At 40.6% G+C, this 21874-nt stretch overlaps 1 protein-coding gene across 7 annotated transcripts in view; it reads left to right on the top strand.

The window, feature by feature from the left end:
• Positions 1–3582: 3582 nt before the first annotated feature.
• The window catches only part of CSGALNACT2 (chondroitin sulfate N-acetylgalactosaminyltransferase 2), a 49069-nt gene continuing 30777 nt past the window's right edge, over positions 3583–21874 (top strand). For all 7 annotated transcript variants that reach the window (XR_005032904.2, XR_005032905.2, XM_036926558.2 and 4 more), the window contains exon 1: positions 3583–3716. The gene's annotated coding sequence lies outside the window, so the exon portion shown is untranslated. The remainder of the gene's footprint in view (positions 3717–21874) is intronic.

Below are 21874 nucleotides of genomic sequence, written 5' to 3'. Positions count from 1 at the left end.
TAGTAAATGCAGTAAGTTCTGCCATCTGAGCTGATTTTACACTGGTAAAGGACTAATATTCTATAGCATTTAGTCCCTGATTCTGAAAACAGTGGGAAGAATCTGTTTGTGTCTTTAAGGTAGTCACTTGGTAGTATCAGATGATTTCAAATGGGTTATTAACTAAATTAGTGACACTATATGCTGCTTGATAAGTTTCAGATTCAGGAATGATCTATCAACAAACAGGATTAGGTAGGATTCTCAATATGAGTCTCTTATAAATCTGAGCAAGGTCTAGCAAATTCCCTAATTATCTGATAAGATAATCACAAGGCTCCCCCCTCCTGTAGGGGAAAGAGTGGCAGGCTTCAGGGTGTCACAACGGCAAATAGTAATGTGAGAGAAAGAGAAAGAATTTCATAAGAGGTTAATCAGCTGGCTTAAAAATGTGTTCCTAGTCAATAGTAATGTCTGTACTGCAGGAAGAACCATGAGATCAAGCAGGGAACCTAGAACTAGCTCAGCAGAGCATTAGGTTCTGCAGCAGAGCAGCTGCTCTGTTAGGGATGTAAGCCTTGTAACCAGGTCACAGGAAAGCTATAGTGAGTGATGGGTTGTGGGTGGTTCCCATGAGACTCCAAGGTCTTGTCCAGATTTCTTGGGCACAAATAGGTAAAGGGGCTTTCTGTTATGGCTATCTAGGGAAGGAGGTCATTGAGGAGTCGCCTTCAGGTTCCAGAAGGCCTGTTCATGTCTGGGCTTCCAGGGGAGAATCTCTTACTGAGAACTTAGTTCATAAAGAAGTTTCACAGTTGCAGAACAATGTGTCACCCATTGCCTGAAGTATCTAGTTAGACCCCAGAACTATCCCAATGGCATTTTATGAGGGGTCTAGAATAAATTTGGATAACTGTTAGCCTTTCAGAAGACAGTGTTTTCCCTTCTTAGGATTTAGCCCTGAATAATGAACTGCATTTTGGCAACACTATAATTTATCTTTTGAAACTTTATGATCCTTTTCTTCCAAGGCTGGAATAAACAAACTGAATCCCCTTTCTCTGAGTAGATCGTCTACCTATTATGTCAAAACTGAATCATAAGGGGAAATCACAAGGGGAAATGAGAGGATGGGCATATTACAAGGCAGGGCATGAGAAGACCTTTAGATATAAGGCTTTTAACTATAGGTTTGATCTGTTTGCTTCTGGCTTCAAGGTATATTGGGAAAGTTTGAGTAATGGATCTAGCTGCACTTCAATAGGTTCTGCTCTGATTATTTCCTGTATCGGTGAAATTTTTAGGCCCTGGGTGTCAGGTACAGTGTCAAGATACTTACCTGGGGCATGCATCAAATAATGAAGAATGCAAAGGTATATCCAGAGCAGAATGAATTGGCTTATGGATGGAAGAATCCTCTGGAGTCTCACAAATAGTCCCAAATATTCTGGTGTGCATTTAAGATTGCAGAGTAAGCCTCTCCCTGTTAAGTTTGCAGAGGTGCTGTCACAGAGCAAGAAGGAATGATTTGCAATTGAGGGCTCCTGGCATACACTTAAGGTCTAGAATAGAGAAAAGCTGTGGGTTGTTTGAAATGCATACCACCTGTGTTGTGTTTCCCCCCAGGAAAAGGTTGAACCAAAGTGGTAGGGTTTCATGAAGAGCAGTGCCTGAATCTACTACAAATTGATGAGGTCTCCATCCATAGTGAGTTGAATTGTGTCCCCCAAAAGATATGTTCAAGTCCTTACTCCCAGACTCTGAATTTGACCTTATTTGAAAACAGGGTCTTCCTAGATGCAATCCAGGTAAGATGAGATCATACTGGATTACAGTTTACAAGAAGTAACAACTAACCTTAACCCCACTGCTTCTGTTTCATGTCAGGTCATACCACGGGAGAGCCCCTGCGCTTTCTTCTCTGGGTTTCTGTTCTCCCCACTCTAAACTGAGGACCATAACCTACTCCACAGGGATGTTGAGAGGATTAGGAGTTAAAACAGGGAGTGTTGGGAGCAGCAGCTGCTGCTGAGCACACGCTTGCTCCATTTGTGCCAGAGGTGGCTACACAGCATGAACAGTTAAGGAAAGTGTAGGATTGTGGATAAAATCAAAGTTCCTGTGGCCAGGATTTTCACCTGGCCCTGGATGGCTAGCTCACTACACATGCATGGGCAATACGTTGTTATTGACTCTATATAAAGAGCCATGCCCAGGACTCTGGGCAACACGTAGCACGGCTACAAGGCTGCAGGAGAGCAGAGGCTGGAGTGGTGGCAGCGCTGAGGACAGAGGCCCAGAGGCAGAGACTGGCTTGCTGCATGCAGACTGGCTCTGAGTGAACGAGACTTTAGTGATTGACCTGCCACTGTGGAAATAAAGTTGGGTCTAACCCTTTCACCCCAAGAACGTTCTACTGTCATTTCTTTGGTCACATTGAATCCATATGAACTTGCCTGGGGCTGAAACCCATTGGCAAGACAAAGAGAAAAAGAGAAAAACTAATGCTACTGTTATTGTCTCTCTAACACAGCTGAGGAAAGTGAGACTTACGGAGACTAAGCCCGGGTAGCCTGCCAAGGTAACCTGGTAGGGAAAGCAGAGTCGCGCTTAGCACAGCCATGTCCTGCCCCAGCCCAGGTGGCAGCTGGCTCTGCCTGGCATCTCCCTCCTGCTCCTTACTCCCCAGAGCAGGCCAAAGTGCTTTGGGCATGCACCTAAAGTAAGCAGTGGAGGGAGTGCCAAGGAGGGCTTTTTTTTTCCACTCACTAAAACCATACAAAGTCAGATCTGAAGCCATTTTCCAGAACGCCAGCCTACCTCAGCTCCCTTGTTCGCATATAAGGAAATTCGGTCCGAAGAGATGGAGTGACGTGCCTGAAGGTCACTGGCCGCCCAAGGATTCTTCGCTGGAGCCTTCCCAGCAGCGGCTCATCACGCCGAGGACGTCGGGGGACAGCTGGCAACCTGTCAGTCAGCTGGCGACCTGTCAGTTCTTAGCCCCAAGCCCACGCAGGCGCTCATCGCCCCCTTCAGCTCCCGGACGGGGCTCCGGGACAGGATAGAGCTGGCCTCCGGGGCGAGGCCTCCTGTCTGCAAAGCCCACAGCCCGCCAGAGCTCGAAGACTTGTCCCTACAGACGCCTGCTCTGGCAGACGCGGTGTCCTGTCCGGAGCACTCTCCTGGCATCCACACAAATCCTTTTGGAAACCACACACACGTTTTTAGCAGATGACGTATCAGTCGGTGCTGTATGCCGGTTACCGAGCTTTCCACGCCCGGCTTGGGCGCGGTGGAAGTTCTCCGGGCCGGGCGCTGGCAGGACTTGAGGGAAAGTGGGAGGTTCTTTCAGGAGCGTGGGAGGAGATAATGGGGGACGTGGGCGGGACTCCCGGGACCATGGGCGGAGATTGCGGGGGCGGGGGCGGGGCTCTTGGGACCTGGGCACTAGCAGGAGTGAGCGAAGATCTTGGGGCGTGGGCGGGGTGGGCGGGGCTTCAGGGTGCGTGGGCGGGGCTCCTGGGTAGCGGGCGGGAAGGGGCGGAGCTCTTTGGGCGGTGGCTGGGTGGGGCGGGCGCGCGCCGCCGCGGCAGCCTCATTTCCTCACGCGCGCCGGAAGTGGCTGTTGGCGGCGCGGCGGCGCGCCCAGAGGGTGGGCTGTGAAGCGCGCGGGGCGCCGCCCGGGTGTGCCCGAGGCCGGGGAGGAGGCTGCAGCCCTGCGCAGGCTAGTGAGTGCGGTGAGTACGCGGCCCACCCGGCCTCGCTCGCCAGCCTGCAGCTGTCCCGGGCGGAGCAGTGTGGATGCTGGGGCGCGGACCGAGAGCTCTGGGTCCCTGGGCGGTGGGTCACTCCACGGACGAGCCCTCAGGGGGATCCCATTCCAGTGCGGTCGCCTGCGGACAAGCCCTCCAGAGTCCGCTTCGGTGTCAGGAAAAGCCGCGGTTTTTTCGGAGTGGTTTGAGTTATCTTTTGAGAATGATGCTACCAGAGACCGTTGGTTTTGGTGTTTGATTTTTATCGCTTTTTTTTGTTAACACCTCACCAACATCTCTGCTTGTCGGTGGGTAAACTCTGCAGTCAGCTGCTACCTGGTCGTCGCGTTGATGTAACCTCTGACAGCAGCTCCTCGCTGTGTCTGGCAGATGCACATTTGTGTGAGAATTAGGCGGCGAGGACACCAGGGCAGGGGGAGCCTCTTGCATTTTCACACTTACTCTTGAAAGTTACGCTATTCCTGAGGTCCTTGCCGAGGATTCTTAAATCTTTTCTTTGTGAAGTTGTTATTGGCAAAATGAAAATTTGACTGTAAATCTTAAGCTTTTATCCTTCAGTCTGCTCTTGAAATTTACATGCAAATACCTGGAATTTAACCGTCTTTTAAAGTTCACAGGGCCTGGGCCTTCGATTTTGGTGGAATTAATCTTTTTAATGTTGTATTAAAATAGTCCTTTCAAACTTAAGACTGAGAATGTTAACGTTCATTTTATATTATTCTGATAAAGTGTTTAAAATTGTAATGGGACTAAAAGATGGTTAAAAAGGGTGTTGGATTTCCAGTATTTATGGCCCAGAGAATTTTGATATAAATAAGCACAGTTTTGGTTCTAAACAGTCTCGAAATTACTTTTTTTTTTCATTTGTTAACTTTTTTGCTGAGGTATTAAAAACATGAAGTCATTTGCATAAACCTTAATTGTACAGCTCAGTGAATTTTTATGTATTTATTAACTTGTGTAACCACCAGCAGATTAGATTATACCTATAGAACATTTTCATCATCCTAGGATGTTCCTTCTCTTTCTACTAACTGAATTTTACTCCTGCTCTTCAGTCAGTATTCTGATTTTTGTCACCATCTATTTGTTTTGTCTGTTTTGGGCTGTATATTAATGGAATCATACAGTGTGCACATGCTTGTGAGATTCACCCATAATGTTTCGTGTATCAATTAATTCTTTTTTATTGCTGTGTAATGTTCCATTATATGATTATATGACTACTCTTCTGTTGATAGATATTTCTGTTTCCAATTCTTGTTATATATTTTGAAAAATGCTATGAATATTCTTGTAAATGTCTTGGTGAACATTTGCATGCATTTCTGTCAGTTGTGGAATGGCTGAATCATAAAGTAGGCAGAAAATGAAATTTTAGCCAACACAGTCTTCCCTTTTTTTTTTTTTAAGAGAATTTAACTTCTGTAACGTTAAAGATGGGTAAAAAGCATAACTATTACAAGTTCAAGATTTAAGTGATTCATTACTGTATTATTATTTACTTCTTGGACTTCTATCAGACTGTCATTACTTATTTATAACTGGTAGACAAGTCTCTTAAAGCTGGTGATGATCTGTCCCTGCAGCTTGTTGCATAACACTTAGGTAAAAACTGTTACCCAAGTTAGCGGTTTTTAGGGGAAACGAAACTTTCCAAAAGGATATGACTAAAAATGGATTGAAGAATCATGAGATTGCAAGTCAAAGAACTTACATTGTTATTGTCTACTACACAAGTACTAGGTTTAACTGTAAAATTGAAGTATAGAGTTAGTTACACATGTGGATTTGCTGTAAGACAACTGATTTCCGTGTGTACTCAGCTACTGATACATTTATGGTAGAGACAAAAAAATTCTAAACATTTGTGAGAAATCAGTAGTATGTCAGAGATGCCCCAGACTGAGCAAATAAAAGAACTAGACCTGAAGTATTGGAGTTAACTGTAAAAAAAAAAGAAGAAGAGAACTTTAAAATAAATATTAGTATGCTCAGATTTGGGAGTGTATCATGCCTGCTGAACATATACAGGCTGCCCTGATAAAAGCAATCAGTTCTAGAATATTAAAACGTAGAAAGTAGGAAAAAATAGCCACGACATGGAAAATAGATACAGAAGAGCCAGTGTACTTCTAATAGGACTTCCAGGACGGACTAGAAATTGGAAGAGGAGAAATGACCACAGAGATGATGAGAGTAGGAGAATCCAGGCAGTCTAGGGCAGGGAAGCCACATTTATCAGGGGATAAAGCACTGGCAAATACAAATCCACCTTCCCCTCTCCCATCTCCACTTCTTTATCTGTAAGGTGGGGATGATCAGGAAGTATAACTTTAGAGAGAGCTTGTGGAAAGATGTGGCACAGGTTGAGGGTTTCTGGCTATGCTAACAGCTCTTGCTCACCATTCTCCTCCCTTCACAACACACAGTAGATGACAGATTTCCCATTTCTACCTTACAGTAGAATTGGAACAAAATACTGTGTCAAGGGAACAAAAGAAAGAAACAAGGAAATTTCTCTGAGTAGAAGTGTATGAATTTGTGAATGGAATAGACATACTGAGAGTCTTAAAAGAATATTGATAGACACACCTACATACATTCTAATGCAATTTATGACCTTCATGGATCAATATACAATCTCAAAAGCTTCCACAGAGAAGCATGGTTACCTATAAACGAGTGGAAATCAGACTTGCAGTTAAACTTCTAATCTGGGACAGGGAATATTAGATGAAGTGGATCAGTGTTTAAAAAGTGCTCATGGAACATATTTTGAACTCAGAATCTTATCCCTAACCAAACTGTCTTTCAGACTGAGGGAAAAATAAAATCATTTTCATCCATACCCACTAGGAATATCCCAAGATGTACTATATCTAATGAAAAAATTAATCCAAGAAAAATAGAGGTGGAATTCAAAAAACAGTAATGAAACAAAACAGTGAACTTACTTCTCTACTCCAAGGCATTGATAACTATGCTAAGAAATTTAATGTAATGCTATAAAAAATATTCATTAATCACAATAGGTACAGTTTTAAAATCTGTAATCTGGAACAAATATTTTACATGATTTTTAAAGTGGTCGGGAAGGTGGGAAATAGGTGAAGGCATGTTGGAAGGCTTATCCTGAACACAGGGGAAACTACAGGTACTGACCAGTTACATGCTGGAATGAATATTTTAATGAAATTTAACCCAGCAGTTCTGTTTCCAGGGATTTATCCTATAGATGATACATATGTGAAAAGTTACGTATATATAAGGCTGTTTATGATGGTAGGTTTAGTATTGGCTATAGATTTGGAAGGATACACAAAAACAGGAAAGGGGAACTGGACCTCTGGGATAGAAGGGAGAGGTTTCATTGTATGCTTCTTATATCATGTTTAACCATTTTCTCATACTTCATGGAATTTTAGAAATATAAAAAAATTTTAGTGTAAAAAAATGTAAGGGTTTGAGCATCATGACCAAACCTGGCTGCTCAGGTATTTTAGTATGACCTGTGACCTTAGAGTGACTTTTATATTCATATATATATTTTTGGTATCATTAATGTACAATTACATGAGCAGTATTATGGTTACTAGACTCCCCCCATTATCAAGTTCCCACCACATACCCCATTACAGTCACTGTCCATCAGCATAGTAAGATGCTATAGAATCACTACTTGTCTTCTCTGTGTTATACTAGCCTTCCCCGTTTCCCTACCCTCCACATTGTGTGTGCTAATCATAATACCCCTTTTCCCCCCTTATCTCTCCCATCCCACCCACCCTCCCCAGTCCCTTTCCCTTTGGTAACTGTTAGTCCATTCTTGGGTTCTGTGAGTCTGCTGCTGTTTTGTTCCTTCAGTTTTTTCTTTGTTCTTGTACTCCACAGATGAGTGAAATCACATGATACTTGTCTTTCTCTGCCTGCCTTATTTCACTGAGCATAATACCCTCCAGCTCCATCCATGTTGTTGCAAATGGTAGGATTTGTTTTCTTCTTATGGCTGAATAATATTCCACTGTGTATATGTACCACATCTTCTTTATCCATTCATCTACTGATGGACACTTAAGTTGTTTCCATTTCTTAGCTATTGTAAATAGTGCTGTGATAAACATAGGGATGCATATGTCTTTTTCAAACTGGGCTCCTGCAGAATTAGGGTAAATTCCTAGGAGTGGAACTCCTGGGTCAAATGGTATTTCTATTTTGAATTTTTTGAGGAACCTCCATACTAATTTCCACAATGGTTGAACTAATTTACATTCCCACCAGCAGTGTAAGAGGGTTCCTCTTTCTCCACAACCTCGCCAACATTTGTTGTTTGTCTTTTGGATGTTGGCCATCCTCACTGGTGTGAGGTGATATCTTATTGTGGTTTTAATTTGCATTTCTCTGATGATCAGCGATGTGGAGCATCTTTTCATGTGCCTGTTGGCCATCTGAATTTCTTCTTTGGAGAAGTGTCTGTGCAGCTCCTCTGCCCATTTTTTAATTGGCTTATTTGCTTTTTGTTTGTTGAGGTGCATGAGCTCTTTATATAATTTGGATGTCAATCCCTTATCGAATATGTCATTTATGAATATATTCTCCCATACTGTAGGATGTCTTTTTGTTCTACTGATGGTGTCCTTTGCTGTACGGAAGCTTTTTAGTTTGATATAGTCCCATTTGTTCATTTTTGCTTTTGTTTCCCTTGCCCAGGGAGATATGTTCATGAAGAAGTTCCTCATGTTTATGTCCAAGAGATTTTGGCCTATGTTGTCTTCTAAGAGTTTTATGGTTTCATGTCTTACATTCAGGTCTTTGATCCATTTTGAGTTTACTTTTGTGTATAGGGTTAGACAATAATCCAGTTTCATTCTCTTACTTGTAGCTGTCCAGTTTTGCCAACACCAGCTGTTGAAGAGGCTGTCATTTCCCCATTGTATATCCATGGCTCCTTTATCGTATATCAATTGACCATATATGGTTGGGTTTATATCTGGGCTCTCTAGTTTGTTCCGTTGGTCTGTGGGTCTGTTCTTGTGCCAGTACCAAATTGTCTTGATTACTGTGGCTTTGTAGTAGAGCTTGAAGTTAGGGAGCATAATTCCCCTTGCTTATTCTTCCTTCTCAGGATTGCTTTGGCTATTCAGGGTCTTTTGTGGTTACATATGAATTTTAGAACTATTTGCTCTAGTTCATTTAAGAATGCTGTTGGTATTTTGATAGGGATTACATTGAATCTGTAGATTGCTTTAGGCAGGATGGCCATTTTGACAATATTAATTCTTCCTATCCATGAGCATGGGCTGTGTTTCCATTTATTGTTATCTTCTTTAATTTATCTCATGAGTGTCTTGTAGTTTTCAGGGTATAGGTCTTTCACTTCCTTTATAGGTTTATTCCTAGGTATTTTATTCTTTTTGATGCAATTGTGAATGGAATTGTTTTCCTGATTTCTCTTTCTGCTAGTTCATCGTTAATGTATAGGAATGCAACAGATTTCTGTGTATTAATTTTGTATCCCGCAACTTTGCTGAATTCAGATACTGACTTTTATATTTTTAAGAGCATGAAAAAAGAACAGAAAAAGAAGAATACTTTGTGACACAGAAATTATATGAATTTCAAATTTCAGTGTCCATAGGAACATAACTATGCCCAATCATTTACACATTGTCTAGGGCTGCTCTTGTGCTGCAAGGCAGAGTCGACTGGTTGTGTTATTTACGATCTGAACCTGCACCTGAAATGTTTGCTAACCCTTGGTTTTGAGGCCAGAAATAGATATCCATATATAAAGGAATTTTGCTTGTGATAAAAGTGCCATTTCATTTAGTGACAACAATGTGTGATAAGAATTAGCTATCTTTTGAGGAAATTAATTATATTTTAGGATTATTTTGGGTAGGGGTGCTAAAGTCAAGAAGTCATGCAGGGAAAGATTGATAGATTTAACAACAAAACCAAACTTTGCCTAAGAGAAACAATACCTAACACTTGAGAGAGCACTTACTGCTTGTCATATTTTACTTGAATAATTGTTGCAGTAGCTCTCCAAAGTAGGCTCTGCAGGTTATCCTCACCGAAGAAGTGAGAAAGCTGAAGTTCATTGAGATGAAGGGACGTGTCTGTAATGAAGAGTTAGAAAGTGGTAGAGCAGATCTGTGAATTTAGGCCATCTGGCTCCCAAGCCTAATATACAGACAAGACAAACTGAGAAATATGTGTAATCTGTTAAGTCCATTTTATAGATATTATCTATGTCAGCACATCTGGATCTTTGTCTTCTTTTAAACATTTTGTTGTACAAATGTATGCAGTTTATTTAATATTTCTCATATAAATGTATGCAGTTTATTTAACATTTCTCTTATTGGTGCACTTTACATCACTTTTATTTTTATTTTGCTGTTAACACAACACCAGTAAACATCTTATGCATGTGACTTTATATACTAGTATTTCTGGTATAGAATCTTAAAAGTGGGATTGTGAACTACTGGATTGAAGGGCAAGTGCATTTAAATTGAATTTGTTCTCCAAAAAATTAGAAGTTTGTGTGTGTGTATTTTTAGTTTACCTTTAAGCAAAGGAACTGTAACATTTTGGGAAGGAGCCTTGGCCAGCCACACAAACTGTCTTATTTTATAGAGGAAACCCAGATAGGTTAAGTAGTATGCCCAAGATTACACAGCTGGTAAGCAGCTATTATACTTGAGTCTCCAAGTTGTTTTTACTGCCCCACAGACTGCCTTTGGCACGTTTTTCTTCATTATATATAGTGATATGTTGCCATTTGTCTAGCTGAAATCTGGATACCATGCGTATACTTTTCCCCAGGAACACTTCTCAAAATAATCTGTCAGGTGTTACTTGGCACCCAACACAGTGCCTGTCTTAGTCAGTTTGGGCAGCTATAACAAAATGACATTAACATGCTTATGAAAAACAAATTTATTACTGACAGTCTGAGTTTGGCGTGCCAGCCTGGTTGTCTGGTGAACCCTCTTCCAGGCTATAGACTGTTAACTTCTTGTTATATTTTCACATGGCAGAAAGAGGGCTACATAGCTCTCTGGGATGTCTTCATAAGGGCACTAATCTCATTCATGAGTACTTCCTCATTACCTAATACCTGCCAAAGACCCCACCTCCTATCATCACACTGGGTGCTAGGATTTCAACATATGAATGGGGAGGGGAACTCAGTCCAGTGCAATGTCTGGCCCACAGTAGATACTCAAATATTTGTTGAATGAGTACTGCCTTCTGGTGATCAGTACCTTTATTTCTAAATACTAACAAACCATTATTCAATGACGTGTTAAAGAATCCATGTATCAGTGCAATACTTATCAATTGCTCGAGAATAAAAGGTTCTAATCTCTTCCCTCACAAATATTTATACTTATATTTATATTTATTTTTCTGACAGTGGTTATGTTTTCTAAATAATTTTGCAACTTTGTTTTTGTTGTATAAAAACTCAGAATTACAAATTGTTTTTGAAGACCTTAATAAGAAATTGTTTTGTACAAAAATTTAGGGACCTTATACAGAATAGTACTTGAAAAATAAATAGATTCAAGTGGCAATAGATGTTACTCTTACTGCTGAAGTTAGCTTGGAACACTGCAGTGTAAATATGCTGAAAATGATGAATGAAATATGTATTAGTACCATAATATTGTAAAATCAAAAGATTGAGTAGAAACTGCTGAAAGGTCATATTTTTATGTAAGGGCCAATGCTGTAGAATGAACTACCTTTAATAATCTGTTGTTTCAAAATTGCAAGGCAAGTAGAAAAGATGTAAGGGAACCTTCAGAGTAATATGAATTCTACTTTTTTTTGAGGGAGGTTTGCTTAGTTTTGTTGGTTTTTAATTTTGTTTTGGCTTTTTAATTTTTTTAATTGAAGTATAGTTGATATACAGTATTTTAATGGTTTCAAGTAAACAGCATAGTGATTCCACAGTTATCTACATTATTAAATCCTCATCCCAACTAGGGTAGTTACAATCAATCTGTCAACATTGAACGATGTTACAGAACTATTCACTATATTCTCTATGCTGGATGTTCATCCCTGTGACTAATTTTTATTCCAATTGAGATTTTGTGCCGCTTTATCCCTTCACCTATTTCACTCACTTGTGCCTCATTATCCCCTTCACCTATTTCATACCCAACTCCTTCCCCATGGTAACCTTAACTTCTCAGTGTCTGAGTCTATTGTGTTTTGTTTTGTTTTTAGATTCCACATATAAGCGAATTCATATGGTATTTGTCTTTCTTTGCCTGGCTTATTTCATATAGCATAATACCCTCTAGGTCCATCCATGTTGTCACAAATGGCAGGATTTCTTTCTTTTTTATAGCTGAATAATATTTCATTGTGTATATGTACCACATCTTCTTTATCCATTCATCTATTGATGGACACTTTGGTTGCTTCCTTATCTTGGCTGTTGTAAATAATGCAGCAATAAACATAGGGGTACATATATTGTTTTGATTCAGACATTTTGTTTTCTTTGGGTAAATTCCTAGAAGTGGTGTTACTGGAATGTTTGGTACTTACATTTTAAATTTTTTGAGGAACCTCCATACTGCTTCACATAGTGGCTGCACCAATTTACAATTCACCAGCACTGTAGGAGGGTTCACTTTTCCCCACATCCTCACCAACTCTTATTATTTCTTGTCTTTTGGTTAGTGGCCATTCTAACTGGTGTGAGGTGATACCTCATTGTGGTTTTGATTTGCATTTCCCTGATGATTAGCAATATGGAGCATCTTTTCCTGTGCCTGCTGGCCATGTGTACGTCTTCTTTGGAAAAATATTACTCATGATTATGTTCATGAGATTTTGCCTGTGTTTTCTTCTGAAAGTTTTATGGTTTCATGTCTTAGATTTAAGTCTTTCATCCATTTCGAGTTTACTTTCGTGTATGGAGTTAGGGAGTAATCCATTTTCATTCTCTTATATAACAGTCCAATTTTCCCATCCCCAGTTATTGAAGAGACTGTCTTTTCCCCATTGTATATTCATGGCTTCTTTATCATATATTAAGTGACCACATATGCATGGGATTATATCTGGGCTCTCTGTTCTGTTCATTGATCTGTGGGTCTCTGTTCTTATGCCAGTACCATACTGTCTTGATTACTATTGCTTTGTAGTATAGCTTGAAGTCAGGGAGCATAATCTCCCCAGCTTTGTTCTTTCTTAGGATTGCTTTGGCTATTAGGGGTCTTTTTGTGGTTCCATATAAATTCTAGGATTATTTGCTCTAGGTCATTGAAAAATGCCATTGGTATTTTGATAGGTATTATATTAAATCTGTAAATTGCTTTCAGCAGGGTGGCCATTTGATAATATTAATTCTTCCTATCCATGAGTATGGGATAGATTTCCCTTCATTGGTGTCTTCTTTAGTTTCTCTCATGAGGTCTTTCACCTCATTGGTTAAGTTTATTCCTAGGTGTTTTATTCTTTCTGATGCAATTGTAAATGTTTTCCTGATGCTCTTCCTTTTTTTCTACTACCTTTACTGTGAGTTTATTTTCACTGATGAAAAATATTTAGGCTTAAGAACATTACCATCTACAGAAATTCTTTAATATATCCTGTAAGTCTGATTTAGTGGTGGTAAATTCTTTTACCCTTCATTTATCTGGGAAATTTTTAATCTCTCCTTCAGTTCTGAATGATAACCTTGCTGGGCAGAGAATTCCTGGTTGGAGGCTCTTCCCTTTCAATGCTTGGAATATTTCATGCCACTCTTCTGGCCTCTGAAGTTGCTGCTGAGAAATCTGATAGCCTTATGGGGTTTCCCTTAGTAAGTAACTGCCTCTCTCTTACTGCTTTTAGGATTCTCTCTTTAATCTTTCCCATTTTAATTACCATATGTCTTGGCATTGTCTTCCTTGGGCTTATCTTGTTAGGGGCTCTCTGAGCTTCCAGAACCTGGGTGTCTATTTCCTTCCCTAGATTGGGGAGGTTTTCACTATTGTTTCTTCAAACACGCTTTCTACTCTTTATCTCTCTTTCTGGAACCCATATTATGCAAAGTTTCATTTGGAGTTGTTACACAGCTCTCTCAGCATTTTCTCGTTTTTAGAAATTCTTTTTTCTTTCTGTTCCTCAGCTTGGTTACTCTGCTGCTGTCTATCTTCCATCACACTGATTCTTTCCTCTACTTCCAGCAGTCTGCTGTTCATTCCCTCTGTGGTATTTTTCATTTCAGTTATTGTATTCTTTAGCTTTGATTGGCCTTTTTTCATATTTTCTGTCTCTTTGTTAAGGTTCTTGCTGAGATCATCAGTTCTTCTACAGTTCAGTGAGCATCTCTAGGACTGTTACTTGGAATTATTTCCTAGGAAGATTGCTAATCTCCATTTCATTTGGCTCTTTTCTCTGGGGTTTTATCTTGTTCTTTTGTTTAGGACATATTCATCTGCCTCCTCATTTTGTCTGGGTTTCTGTGTTCCTTCCTTTTTATTAGATCAGCTATGCCTCCTGGTCTTGAAAGTAGTGGCTTTATGAAGTGGGAATCCTGTAGTGGCAAGAAGCTCAAGACTCTTTGCTCACCAGTGCCTGGTTCTCTTTTGCAGCTGACTTGCAGGTGCTGTGGTGAGCTGTGGGCGGGACCAGCCTTTCTTCCTGTCTGCCGGCAGTTGTTGATCCCCACAGCTCACCTCTGTGAGCCCTTAGTGTGACATGAGGGACTTCTGCTGGCATTCATTATGGGTGGAGCTGTCTTTTGCCTGCTAGTCAGCAATGGCAGACTGCTGCCAGGCCAAGTGTGCGCAATGGGGTAAGCATGCTGTGAGGTGCTGGGTTTAAGCCAGTGGGGCAGGTGGAGAGTCTAGAGCTGGCTCCTGCAAGCATCTGGCCAGTTGAGTTGAGGGAGGGCTGGGAGAGCTGGGAAAGTGTAGTCCGCTCTCTGCCTGCCAGTCAGCAAAGTTGCACCATTGCTGGACTGAGCAGGCCAAGTGAGGCAGGTACACAGGGGTGTGCCACCTCAGGGCTGAGCCACCAGTGAGGAAGATGGAGTGTTTTTGGAGCTGGCTTCTGCAAGCCCCCAATCAGTTGGGCTGAGGTTCCCTGCCCTTTCTCCTCCAGAGATAGCTCCCCCAACCCCTACCCCTCTGGCATACTTCCTGCTGCTGGTAAATCTTTCAAACTGCTACCTCTTTGTTGGGTCTCAGTGGGACCAACTGCCTGTCCATCACAAGTGACAGGAGTCTCAGCCCTCCAGAGTTCTGTGCCTCTCCCTGGTGTCCAGCCCTGTTAATTACCAAAGCCCAATGCAATGTGGCTCGTGTTCCCAGAGCAAATCTCCAGGGCCAGACGTGCAGGATTACTGCATGCTTATTCCCTCCCCACTCCTTTCTTCCTTTCACTTGTGAGCTCGGATGGGGGAAGGGCTTGGGTCCCATTCAGTTGCAGCTCTGCCACTTTACCCTTCTCAGTGTGGTCCTCTCTTCTTCACCAGGTGTAGATGGTCTGTTCTGCAGTCTTTGGGTCATTTTCAGGATTAGTTCTATTTGCTGTAGTTGCTTACTTGGTGTGTATGTAGGAAGAAGTTTTCACCTTGCTGCCCTACTCCACCATTTTTTCCAAAAACTTTTTCAAACTGAACTCTTCATTTTGTTATTTAAATCCAAACTGTGGACAACAAATATTCATGCTTGTCTTTTTCATGAACAAAATGGAGGTTTCTTACAAATGCAATTTTGCTGCTACTATGAAAACTAAATCTGCTTTCTGTCACTACAAATTACCTTAAATTTTCTAGAGTCTTATGTAAATGTAATCATACAGTATGTTGTACTCTTTCATTGTTGAGCTTCTATTACTCTGAATAATTACTGAGATTCACCCATGATGAAGCAATGTATTTGTAATTTATTACTTTTTATTGCTGAGCAGTTTTCTATTGTATGGCTATACCACAATTTGTTTATCTCCACCTGTTGCTGGACATTGAGTTGTTCCTAGTTTTTGGCTGGTACATATAAAATTGCTGTGAACATTTGTGCACAAGTCTTTGTATGGACATGGGCTTTCATTTCTCTTGGATAAATATTTGGGACGAAATGACTTAATCATTTGGTAGGCTTGTGTTTAACTTGTTAGGAAACTGTGAAGCCATCTTATCTCCTAACCATCAGTATATGAAAGTTCTAGTTCCTCCCCATTGTCACCAAGTCATTTTTTTGTCATTAGTCTTTTTAATTTTAGCCATTCTGTGTAGTGGTATCTCATTGTGGTTTGAATTTGCATTTCTCTAATGACTAACAATGTTGAGCATTTTTTCTGTGTGTGCTTATTTGAAGTGTTTGTTCAAATCTGCTAATTTCTAATTGAGTTGTGTTTGTTTTATTATTGCATTGGGATTAACTTTTTTTTTTCTTCCCTACCCTTATCCCTCCCTACCCTACCATTCTCCCCAGTCTCTTTCCCTTTGGTAACTGTTAGTCCATTCTTGGGTTCTGTGATTCTGCTGCTGTTTTGTTCCTTCAGTTTTTCTTTTGTTCTTATACTCCACAGATGAGTGAAATCATTTGGTATTTGTCTTTCTCCGCTTGGCTTATTTCACTGAGCATAATACCCTCTAGCTCCATCCATGTTGTTGCAAATGGTAGGATTTGTTTTCTTCTTATTGCTGAATAATATTCCATTGTGTATATGTACCACCTTTTCTTTATCCATTCGTCTACTAATGGACACTTAGGTTGCTTCCATTTCTTGGTTATTGTAAATAGTGCTGTGATAAACATAGGGGTGCACCTGTCTTTTTCAAACTGGAGTGCTGCATCCTTAGGGTAAATTCCTAGAAGTGGAATTCCTGGGTCAAATGTTAAGTCTATTTTGAGCATTTTGAGGAACTTCCATATTGCTTTCCACAATGGTTGAACTAATTTACATTCCCACCAGCAGTGTACGAGGGTTCCCCTTTCTCCACAACCTCGTCAACATTTGTTGTTATTTGTCTTTTGGATGGTAGCCATCCTTACTGGTGTGAGGTGGTATCTCATTGTGGTTTTAATTTGCATTTCTCTGATAACTAGCGATGTGGAGCATCTTTTCATGTGTCTTTTGGCCATCTGACTTTCTTCTTTGGAGAACTGTCTATTCAGCTCCTCTGCCCATTTTTTAATTGGATTATCTGCTTTTTGTTTGTTGAGGTGTGTGAGCTCTTTACATATTTTGGATGTCAAGCCTTTATCAGATCTGTCATTTACGAATATATTCTCCCATACTGTAGGGTACATTTTTGTTCTATTGATGGTGTCCATTGCTGTACAGAAGCTTTTCAGCTTGATATAGTCCCACTTGTTCATTTTTGCTTTTGTTTTCCTTGCCCGGGAAGATATGTTCATGAAGAAGTCGCTAATGTTTATGTCCAAGAGATTTTTGCTTATGTTTTTTCTTAGAGTTTTATGGTTTCATGACTTACATTCAGGTCTTTGATCCATTTTGAATTTACTTTCATGTGTGGGGTTAGACAGTGATCCAGTTTCATTCTCTTACATGTAGCTGTCCAGTTTTGCCAGCACCATCTGTTGAAGAGACTGTCATTTCCCCATTGTATGTCCATGGCTCCTTTATTGAATATTAATTGACCATATATGTTTGGGTTAATGTCTGTAGTCTCTAATCTGTTCCACTGGTCTGTGGCCCTGTTCTTGTGCCAGTACCAAATTATCTTGATTACTATGGCTTTGTAGTAGAGCTTGAAGTTGGGGAGTGAGATACCCACAACTTTATTCTTCTTTCTCAGGATTGCTTTGGCTATTCGGGGTCTTTGGTGTTTCCATATCAATTTTTGAACTATTTGTTCCAGTTTGTTGAAGAATGTTGTTGGTAATTTGATAGGGATTGCATCAAATCTGTATATTGCTTTGGGCAGGATGGCCATTTGGACGATATTAATTCTTCCTAGCCAAGAGCATGGGATGAGTTTCCATTTGTTAGTGTCCTCTTTAATCTCTCTTAGGAGTATCTTATAGTTTTCAGAGTATAGGTCTTTTACTTCTTTGGTTAGGTTTATTCCTAGGTATTTTATTCTTTTTGATGCAATTGTGAATGGAATTGTTTTCCTGATTTCTCTATTGCTTCATTGTTAGTGTATAGGAAAGCCACAGATTTCTGTGTGTTAATTTTGTATCCTGCAACTTTGCCGTATTCTGATATGAGTTCTAGTAGTTTTGGAGTGGAGTCTTTAGGGTTTTTTATGTACAATATCATGTCATCTGCAAATAGTGACAGTTTAACTTCTTCTTTACCAATCTGGATTCCTTGTATTTCTTTGTTTTGTCTAATTGCCGTGGCTAGGACCTCCAGTACTATGTTAAATAACAGTGGGGAGAGTGGGCATCCCTGTCTTGTTCCCGATCTTAGAGGAAAAGCTTTCAGCTTCTCGCTGTTCAGTATAATGTTGGCTGTGGGTTTATCATATATGGCCTTTATTATGTTGAGGTACTTGCCCTCTATACCCATTTTGCTGAGAGTTTTTATCATGAATGGATGTTGAATTTTGTTGAATGCTTTTTCAGCATCTATGGAAATGATCATGTGATTTTTGTCTTTTTGTTTATGTCGTGGATGACGTTGATGGATTTTCAAATGTTGTACCATCCTTGCATCCCTGGGATGAATCCCACTTGGTCGTGGTGTATGATTCTTTTGATATATTTTTGAATTCTGTTTGTGAGTATTTTATTGAGTATTTTTGCATCTACGTTCATCAGGGATATTGGTCTGTAATTTTCTTTTTTGGTGGGATCTTTGCCTGGTTTTGGTATTATGGTGATGTTGACTTCATAGAATGAGTTTGGGAGTATTCCCTCCTCTTCTATTTTTTGGAAAACTAAGGAGAAAGGGTATTATATCTTCTCTGTATGTCTGATAAAATTCCGAGGTAAATCCATCTGGCCTGGGGGTTTTTTCCTTGGGTAGTTTTTTGATTACCACTTCAATTTCTTTACTGGTAATTGGTTTGTTTATATTTTGTGTTTCTTCCTTGGTCAGTCTTGGAAGGTTGTATTTTTCTAGGAAGTTGTCCATTTCTTCTAGGTTTTCCAGCTTCTTAGCATATAGGTTTTCAAAGTAGTCTCTAATAATTCTTTGTATTTCTGTTGGGTCCGTCTTGATGTTTCCTTTCTCATTTCTGATTCTGTTGATATGTGTTGATTCTCTTTTTCTCTTAATAAGTCTGGCTAGAGGCTTATCTATTTTGTTTATTTTCTCAAAGAACCAGCTCTTGGTTTCATTAATTTTTTTCTATTGTTTTATTCTTCTCAATTTTGTTTATTTCTTCTCTGATCTTTATTATGTCCCTCCTTCTGCTGACTTTAGGCCTCATTTGTTCTTCTTTTTTAAATTTTGATAATTGTTACATTAGACTATTCATTTGGGTTTGTTCTTTTCTTTTTCCATCCCTTGACTTTAAGTCTGTGCATGTCTTTGGGTTTGAGGTGAGTCTCTTGTAAGCCCCATATCGATGGGTCTTGCTTTTTTATCCATTCTGTTACTCTGTGTCTTTTGATTGGTGCATTCAGTCCATTTACATTTAGGGTGATTATTGAAAGGTATGTACTTATTGCCATTGCAGGCTTTAAGTTTGTGGTTACCAAAGGTTCAAGGTTAGCTTCTTTACTATCTTACTGTCTAACTTAACTCGCTTATTGAGCTATTATAAACACAGTCTGATGATTCTTTATTTCTCTCCCTTCTTATTACTCCTCCTCCCTTCTTCATATGTTGGGTGTTTTGTTCTGTGCTCTTTTTTAGGAGTGCTCCCATCTAGTGCAGTCCCTATAAGATGCCCTGTAGAGGTGGTTTGTGGGAGGCAAATTCCCTCAACTTTTGCTTGTCTGGGAATTGTTTAATCCCTCCTTCATATTTAAACGATAATCGTGCTGGGTACAGTAATCTTGGTTTGAGGCCCTTCTGTTTCATTGCATTAAGTATATCATGCCATTCTCTTCTGGCCTGTAGAGTTTCTGTTGAGAAGTCTGATGATAGCCTGATGGGTTTTCCTCTGTAGGTGACCTTTTTTTTCTCTTTGGCTGCCTTTAATACTTTGTCCTTGTCTTTGATCTTTGCCATTTTAATTATTATGTGTCTTGGTGTTGCCCTCCTTGGATCCCTTGTTATGGGAGTTCTGTGTACCTCTGTGGTCTGAGAGGCCATTTCCTCCCCTACTTTGGGGAAGTTTTCAGCAATTATTTCTTCAAAGACATTTTCTATCCCTTTTTCTCTCTCTTCTTCTTCTGGTACCCCTATAATGCGGATATTGTTCCATTTCGATTCTTTAAATTCTTTCATTCCTGGAGATCCTTTTATCTCTCTGCATCAGCTTCTCTGCGTTCCTGTTCTCTGTTTTCTAGTCCATTAATGGTCTCTTGAATCTTGTCCATTCTGTTTTGAAGTCCTTCCTGAGCTTGTTTTATTTCTGTATTCTCCCTCCTTAGTTCTTGCATATTTCTCTGCAAGTCCATCAGCATGGTTATGACTTTTGTTTTGAATTCTTTTTCAGGAAGACTGGTTAAATCTATCTCCCCAGGTTCCTTCTCAGGGGAAGATGTAGCAGATGTCGAAGCTGTCTGGGTTAGTCTTGTCTGGATCAAATTTTTTTTGCCTTTTCATGTTGATAGGTGCAGTGGTGAGCTATTGACTTTCTGTCAGCTGGGAGAGCCAAGGCTTTCCACTTGGTCCTGGCCTTTCTTTACTGGGACAACTGCGACCCCTAGTGGCTTGTGTTGGACAATTGCGTGTAGACTGGGTCTCTGTATCTTGCCCGGCTGGTATGGAGGAAGCTCCCTTGCTGTGGGCATGGCCAGCCTCTGGCTGCTGCTGTGCTATGGCAGGGCCCCGGAGGGGTAATAGACGGGGGGCTGTTTGGCTGTTTACCTCCGTGAGGGGTCTCAGAGCTGTTGCCCAGGGGGTTAGTGCGCCCGGAGTTCCCTGGAATTTCTAGCGGCTGGACTGTGACCTGGGATGCTTCCTTCCAGCTGTGGCATCCCTGTCCCTTTAAAAAGCACTCGCTTTTCTTTGTCACAGGGACGCTGGCTTCGGGACCCTCTCACAGGTCCTACTGTCCTGCTTCCCTAGTTTCCAGCACCCCACGCATGCACTGTGTCTGCGCTCTGGTGCGGATGGCTAGAGCTGGGTGTTTAGCAGTCCTGGGCTCCCTCTCCCTCCCCGCTCCGACTCCTCTCCTCCCGCCGGGAGCTGGGGTGAGGGGCGCTCGGGTCCCGCCGGGCCGGGGCTTGTATCTTACCCCTTTCACCAGGCGCTGGGTTCTCACAGGTGTGGATGTAGTCTGGCTATTGTCCTGTGTCTTCTGGTCTCTCTTTTAGGATTAGTTGTATTTGTTGTATTTTCAAAAATATGTATGTTTTTGGGAGGAGATTCCCACTGTCCTACTCACGCCACCATCTTGGCTCCGCCCCCTGGGTTTGTTCTTTCTTCTTTAAATATGCCTGGATTGCTATATACTTTCCTCTTAAGACCGCTTTCACTGTGTCCCACAGAAGTTGGGGCTTTGTGTTGTTGTCGTCATTTATTTCCACATATTGCTGGATCTCCATTTTAATTTGGTCATTGATCCATTGACTATTTAGAAGCATGTTGTTAAGCCTCCATGTGTTTGTGAGCCTTTTTATTTCTTTGTACAATTTATTTCTAGTTTTATACCTTTGTGGTCTGAAAAGTTGGTTGGTATAATTTCAATCTTTTTTTTTTTTTTGAATTTACTGAGGCTCTTATTGTGGCCTAGTATATGGTCTATTCTGGAGAATGTTCCATATGCACTTGAGAAGAATGTGTATCCTGTTGCTTTTGGATGTAGAGTTCTATAGATGTCTGTTATGTCCATCTGTTCTAGTGTGTTGTTCAGTGCCTCTGTGTCCTTATTTTCTGTCTGGTGGATCTGTCCTTTGTAGTGAATGGTGTGTTGAAGTCTCCTAAAATGAATGTATTGTATTCTATTTCCTCCTTTAGTTCTGTTAGTATTTGTTTCACATATGCTGGGGCTCCTGTGTTGGGTGCATATATATTTATAATGGTTATATCCTCTTGTTGGACTGAGCCCTTTATCATTATGTAAT

This window comes from Manis pentadactyla, chromosome 8 (assembly GCF_030020395.1).
Source record: "Manis pentadactyla isolate mManPen7 chromosome 8, mManPen7.hap1, whole genome shotgun sequence".
In the NCBI taxonomy this organism is placed as follows: Eukaryota; Metazoa; Chordata; class Mammalia; order Pholidota; family Manidae; genus Manis; species Manis pentadactyla.
This window is presented reverse-complemented; position numbering and strand designations above follow the sequence as displayed.